The sequence below is a fragment of the Urtica dioica genome, chromosome 4 (assembly GCF_054948205.1).
Source record: "Urtica dioica subsp. dioica isolate 48M chromosome 4, U.dioica_male_clone48M_v1_H2, whole genome shotgun sequence".
Lineage (NCBI taxonomy): Eukaryota > Viridiplantae > Streptophyta > Magnoliopsida > Rosales > Urticaceae > Urtica > Urtica dioica.
Window position 1 is genome coordinate 30,024,943 of NC_142759.1, and position 7,384 is coordinate 30,032,326.

Below are 7,384 nucleotides of genomic sequence, written 5' to 3' on the forward strand. Positions count from 1 at the left end.
ATTTGAGTTCCCTCCTCGAGTTGAGTCAAGAGTCCACGAGTCGACCGCTAAGTCTTCGTGCCCACTCTACATGACTCCTCGAGTTGAGCTCACTCCTCAAGTTGACTCCCGAGTCCATGAGTCGACTGATAAGTCCTCATGGCGACTCTACATCACTCCTCGAGTTGAGTTCACTCCTCGAGTTGAGTCCCGAGTCCACGAGTCGACTAACTAGTCCTCGTGCTGACTCTACACATGACTGCTCGAGTAGAGTTCACTCCTCGAGTTGAGTCCAGAGTCTACGAGTCGACCGATAAGTCCTCGTGCTGACTCTACATGACTCCTCGAGTTGAGATCACTCCTCGAGTTGAGTTCACTCCTGGAGTTGAGTCCCGAGTCCACGAGTCGACTAACTAGTCCTCGTGCTGACTCTACACATGACTCCTCGAGTTAAGTTCACTCCTCGAGTTGAGTCCCGAGTCCACGAGTCGACCGATAAGTACTCGTACAGACTCTACATGACTCCTCGAGATGAGTCTCGAGTCCACGAGTCGACTAACTAGTCCTCGTGCTGACTCTACATGACTCCTCGAGTTGAGTCCCGAGTCCACAAGTCGACCGCTAAGTCCTCGTGCCGACCCTACATGACTCCTCGAGTTGAGTTCACTCCTTGAGTTGAGTCCCGAGTCCACGAGTCGACTAACTAGTCCTCGTGCTGACTTTACACATGACTCCTCGAGTTGAGTTTACTCCTCGAGTTGAGTCCAGAGTCCATGCGTCGACCGATAAGTCCTCGTACCGACTCTATATGACTCCTCGAGTTGAGTTACGAGTCCACGAGTCGACTAACTAGTCCTCGTGCTGACTCTACACATGACTCCTCGAGTTGAGTTCACTCCTGGAGTTGAGTCCCGAGTTCACGAGTCGACCGATAAGTCCTCGTGCAGACTCTACATGACTCCTCGAGTTGAGCTCACTCCTCGAGTTGAGCCCCGAGTCCACGAGTCGACGATAAGTCCTCGTGCCGACTCTACATGACTCCTCGAGTTGAGATCACTCCTCGAGTTGAGTTCACTCCTGGAGTTGAGTCCCGCGTCCACGAGTGGACTAACTAGTCCTCGTGCTGACTCTACACATGACTCCTCGAGTTAAGTTCACTCCTCGAGTTGAGTCCCGAGTCCACGAGTCGACCGATAAGTACTCGTACAGACTCTACATGACTCCTCGAGTTGAGTCCCGAGTCCACGAGTCGACTAACTAGTCCTCGTGCTGACTCTACATGACTCCTCGAGTTGAGTCCCGAGTCCACAAGTCGACCGATAAGTCCTCGTGCCAACCCTACATGACTCCTCGAGTTGAGTTCACTCCTCGAGTTGAGTCCCGAGTCCACGAGTCGACTAACTAGTCCTCGTGCTGACTTTACACATGACTCCTCGAGTTGAGTTCACTCCTCGAGTTGAGTCCCGAGTCCACGAGTCGACTGATAAGTCGTCGTGCCGACTCTACATGACTCCTCGAGTTTAGTTCACTCCTCGAGTTGAGTCCCGAGTCCACGAGTTGACTAACTAGTCCTCGTGCTCACTCTACACATGACTCCTCGATTTGAGTTCCCTCCTCGAGTTGAGTCACGAGTCCACGAGTCGACCGCTAAGTCCTCGTGCCCACTCTACATGACTCCTCGAGTTGAGCTCACTCCTCAAGTTGACTCCCGAGTCCACGAGTCGACCGATAAGTCCTCGTGGCGACTCTACATCACTCCTCGAGTTGAGATCACTCCTCGAGTTGAGTCCCGAGTCCACGAGTCGACTAACTAGTCCTCGTGCTGACTCTACACATGACTGCTCGAGTAGAGTTCACTCCTCGAGTTGAGTCCACAGTCTACGTGTCGACCGATAAATCCTCGTGCCGAATCTACATTACTCCTCGAGTTGAGTTACGAGTCCACGAGTCGACTAACTATTCCTCGTGCTGACTCTACACATGACTCCTCGAGTTGAGTTCACTCATCGAGTTGAGTCCCGAGTCCACGAGTCGACCGATAAGTCCTCGTGCAGACTCTACATGACTCCTCGAGTTGAGCTCACTCCTCGAGTTGAGTCGCGAGTCCACGAGTCGATGATAAGTCCTCGTGCCGACTCTACATGACACCTCGAGTTGAGATCACTCCTCCAGTTAAGTCTGGAGTCCACGAGTCGAACGATAACTCCTCGTGCCGACTCTACATGACTCCTCGAGTTGAGTTCACTCCTCGAGTTGAGTCTCGAGTTCACGAGTCGACTAACTAGTCCTCGTGCTGACTCGACACATGACTCCTCGAGTTGAGTTCACTACTCGAGTTGAGTCCCGAGTCCACGAGTCGACCGATAAGTCCTCGTGCCGACTCTACATGACTCCTCGAGTTGAGATCACTCCTCGAGTTGAGTCCCGAGGTCACGAGTCGACTAACTAGTCCTCGTGCTGACTCTACACATGACTCCTCGAGTTGAGTTCACTCCTCGAGTTGAGTCCCGGTCCACGAGTCGACCGATAAGTCCTCGTGTCGACTCTACATGACTCCTCGAGTTGAGCTCACTCTTCGAGTGAACTCCTGAGTCCACGAGTCGACCGATAAGTCCTTGTGCCGACTCTACATGACTCCTCGAGTTGAGTTCACTCCTCGAGTTGAGTCCTGATTCCACGAGTCGACCGATAAGTCCTTGTGCCAACTCTACATGACTCATCGAGTTGAGTCCCGAGTCCACGAGTCGACTAACTAGTCCTCTTGCTGACTCTACACATGACTCCTTGAGTTGAGTTCACTCCTCGAATTGAGTCTCGAGTCCACGAGTCGACCGATAAGTCCTTGTGCCGACTCTACGTGACTCCTCGAGTTGAGCTCACTCCTCGATTTGAGTCCCGAGTCCACGAGTCGACCGATAAGTCCTCGTACCGACTCTACATCACTCCTCGAGTGGAGTCCCGAGTCCACGAGTCGACTAACTAGTCCTCGTGCTGACTCTACACATGACTCCTCGAGTTGAGTTCATTCCTCGAGTTGATTCCCAAGTCCACGAGTCGACCGATAAGTCCTCCTGCCGACTCTACATCACTCCTCGAGTTGAGACCCGAGTCCACGAGTCGACCGATAAGTCCTTGTGCCGACTCTACATGACTCCTCGAGTTGAGTCCCGAGTCCATGAGTCGATTAACTAGTCCTCGTGCTGACTCTACACATGACTCCTCGAGTTGAGTTCAGTCCTCGAGTTGAGTCCCGAGTCCACGAGTCGACCGATAAGTCCTCGTGCCCACTCTACATGACTCCTCGAGTTGAGCTCACTCCTCGAGTTGAGTCCCGAGTCCATGAGTCGACCGATAAGTCCTACTGCCGACTCTACATGACTCCTCGAGTTGAGTTCACTCCTCGAGTTGAGTCCCGAGTCCACGAGTCGACTAACTAGTCCTCGTGCTGACTTTACACATGACTCCTCGACTTGAGTTCACTCCTCGAGTTGAGTCCCGAGTCCACGAGTCGACCGATAAGTCCTCGTGCCGACTCTACATGACTCCTCGAGTTGAGTTCACTCCTCGAGTTGAGTCCCGAGTTCACGAGTCGACTAACTAGTCCTCGTGCTGACTCGACACATGACTCCTCGAGTTGACTTCACTACTCGAGTTGAGTCCCGAGTCCACGAGTCGACCGATAAGTCCTCGTGCCGACTCTACATGACTCCTCGAGTTGAGATCACTCCTCGAGTTGAGTCCCGAGGTCACGAGTCGACTAACTAGTCCTCGTGCTGACTCTACACATGACTCCTCGAGTTGAGTTCACTCCTCGAGTTGTGTCCCGAGTCCACGAGTCGACCGATAAGTCCTCGTGCCGACTCTACATGACTCCTCGAGTTGAGATCACTCCTCGAGTTGAGTCCCGAGTCCACGAGTCGACTAACTAGTCCTCGTGCTGACTCTACACATGACTCCTTGAGTTGAGTTCACTCCTCGAGTTGAGTCTCGAGTCCACGAGTCGACCGATAAGTCCTTGTGCCGACTCTACGTGACTCCTCGAGTTGAGCTCACTCCTCGATTTGAGTCCCGAGTCCATGAGTCGACCGATAAGTCCTCGTGCCGACTCTACATGACTCATCGAGTTGAGTCCCGAGTCCACGAGTCGACTAACTAGTCCTCGTGCTGACTCTACACACAACTCCTTGAGTTGAGTTCACTCCTCGAGTTGAGTCCAGAGTCCAAGAGTCGACCGATAAGTCCTCGTATTGACTCTACATGACTCCTCGAGTTGAGATCACTCCTCGAGTTGAGTTCACTCCTGGAGTTGAGTCCCGCGTCCACGAGTGGACTAACTAGTCCTCGTGCTGACTCTACACATGACTCCTCGAGTTAAGTTCACTCCTCGAGTTGAGTCCCGAGTCCACGAGTCGACCGATAAGTACTCGTACAGACTCTACATGACTCCTCGAGTTGAGTCCCGAGTCCACGAGTCGACTAACTAGTCCTCGTGCTGACTCTACATGACTCCTCGAGTTGAGTCCCGAGTCCACAAGTCGACCGATAAGTCCTCGTGCCAACCCTACATGACTCCTCGAGTTGAGTTCACTCCTCGAGTTGAGTCCCGAGTCCACGAGTCGACTAACTAGTCCTCGTGCTGACTTTACACATGACTCCTCGAGTTGAGTTCACTCCTCGAGTTGAGTCCCGAGTCCACGAGTCGACTGATAAGTCGTCGTGCCGACTCTACATGACTCCTCGAGTTTAGTTCACTCCTCGAGTTGAGTCCAGAGTCCACGAGTTGACTAACTAGTCCTCGTGCTCACTCTACACATGACTCCTCGATTTGAGTTCCCTCCTCGAGTTGAGTCACGAGTCCACGAGTCGACCGCTAAGTCCTCGTGCCCACTCTACATGACTCCTCGAGTTGAGCTCACTCCTCAAGTTGACTCCCGAGTCCACGAGTCGACCGATAAGTCCTCGTGGCGACTCTACATCACTCCTCGAGTTGAGATCACTCCTCGAGTTGAGTCCCGAGTCCACGAGTCGACTAACTAGTCCTCGTGCTGACTCTACACATGACTGCTCGAGTAGAGTTCACTATTCGAGTTGAGTCCACAGTCTACGTGTCGACCGATAAGTCCTCGTGCCGAATCTACATTACTCCTCGAGTTGAGTTACGAGTCCACGAGTCGACTAACTATTCCTCGTGCTGACTCTACACATGACTCCTCGAGTTGAGTTCACTCATCGAGTTGAGTCCCGAGTCCACGAGTCGACCGATAAGTCCTCGTGCAGACTCTACATGACTCCTCGAGTTGAGCTCACTCCTCGAGTTGAGTCGTGAGTCCACGAGTCGATGATAAGTCCTCGTGCCGACTCTACATGACACCTCGAGTTGAGATCACTCCTCCAGTTAAGTCTGGAGTCCACGAGTCGAACGATAACTCCTCGTGCCGACTCTACATGACTCCTCGAGTTGAGTTCACTCCTCGAGTTGAGTCTCGAGTTCACGAGTCGACTAACTAGTCCTCGTGCTGACTCGACACATGACTCCTCGAGTTGAGTTCACTACTCGAGTTGAGTCCCGAGTCCACGAGTCGACCGATAAGTCCTCGTGCCGACTCTACATGACTCCTCGAGTTGAGATCACTCCTCGAGTTGAGTCCCGAGGTCACGAGTCGACTAACTAGTCCTCGTGCTGACTCTACACATGACTCCTCGAGTTGAGTTCACTCCTCGAGTTGAGTCCCGGTCCACGAGTCGACCGATAAGTCCTCGTGTCGACTCTACATGACTCCTCGAGTTGAGCTCACTCTTCGAGTGAACTCCTGAGTCCACGAGTCGACCGATAAGTCCTTGTGCCGACTCTACATGACTCCTCGAGTTGAGTTCACTCCTCGAGTTGAGTCCTGATTCCACGAGTCGACCGATAAGTCCTTGTGCCAACTCTACATGACTCATCGAGTTGAGTCCCGAGTCCACGAGTCGACTAACTAGTCCTCTTGCTGACTCTACACATGACTCCTTGAGTTGAGTTCACTCCTCGAATTGAGTCTCGAGTCCACGAGTCGACCGATAAGTCCTTGTGCCGACTCTACGTGACTCCTCGAGTTGAGCTCACTCCTCGATTTGAGTCCCGAGTCCACGAGTCGACCGATAAGTCCTCGTACCGACTCTACATCACTCCTCGAGTGGAGTCCCGAGTCCACGAGTCGACTAACTAGTCCTCGTGCTGACTCTACACATGACTCCTCGAGTTGAGTTCATTCCTCGAGTTGATTCCCAAGTCCACGAGTCGACCGATAAGTCCTCCTGCCGACTCTACATCACTCCTCGAGTTGAGACCCGAGTCCACGAGTCGACCGATAAGTCCTTGTGCCGACTCTACATGACTCCTCGAGTTGAGTCCCGAGTCCATGAGTCGATTAACTAGTCCTCGTGCTGACTCTACACATGACTCCTCGAGTTGAGTTCAGTCCTCGAGTTGAGTCCCGAGTCCACGAGTCGACCGATAAGTCCTCGTGCCCACTCTACATGACTCCTCGAGTTGAGCTCACTCCTCGAGTTGAGTCCCGAGTCCATGAGTCGACCGATAAGTCCTACTGCCGACTCTACATGACTCCTCGAGTTGAGTTCACTCCTCGAGTTGAGTCCCGAGTCCACGAGTCGACTAACTAGTCCTCGTGCTGACTTTACACATGACTCCTCGACTTGAGTTCACTCCTCGAGTTGAGTCCCGAGTCCACGAGTCGACCGATAAGTCCTCGTGCCGACTCTACATGACTCCTCGAGTTGAGTTCACTCCTCGAGTTGAGTCCCGAGTTCACGAGTCGACTAACTAGTCCTCGTGCTGACTCGACACATGACTCCTCGAGTTGACTTCACTACTCGAGTTGAGTCCCGAGTCCACGAGTCGACCGATAAGTCCTCGTGCCGACTCTACATGACTCCTCGAGTTGAGATCACTCCTCGAGTTGAGTCCCGAGGTCACGAGTCGACTAACTAGTCCTCGTGCTGACTCTACACATGACTCCTCGAGTTGAGTTCACTCCTCGAGTTGTGTCCCGAGTCCACGAGTCGACCGATAAGTCCTCGTGCCGACTCTACATGACTCCTCGAGTTGAGATCACTCCTCGAGTTGAGTCCCGAGTCCACGAGTCGACTAACTAGTCCTCGTGCTGACTCTACACATGACTCCTTGAGTTGAGTTCACTCCTCGAGTTGAGTCTCGAGTCCACGAGTCGACCGATAAGTCCTTGTGCCGACTCTACGTGACTCCTCGAGTTGAGCTCACTCCTCGATTTGAGTCCCGAGTCCATGAGTCGACCGATAAGTCCTCGTGCCGACTCTACATGACTCATCGAGTTGAGTCCCGAGTCCACGAGTCGACTAACTAGTCCTCGTGCTGACTCTACACACAACT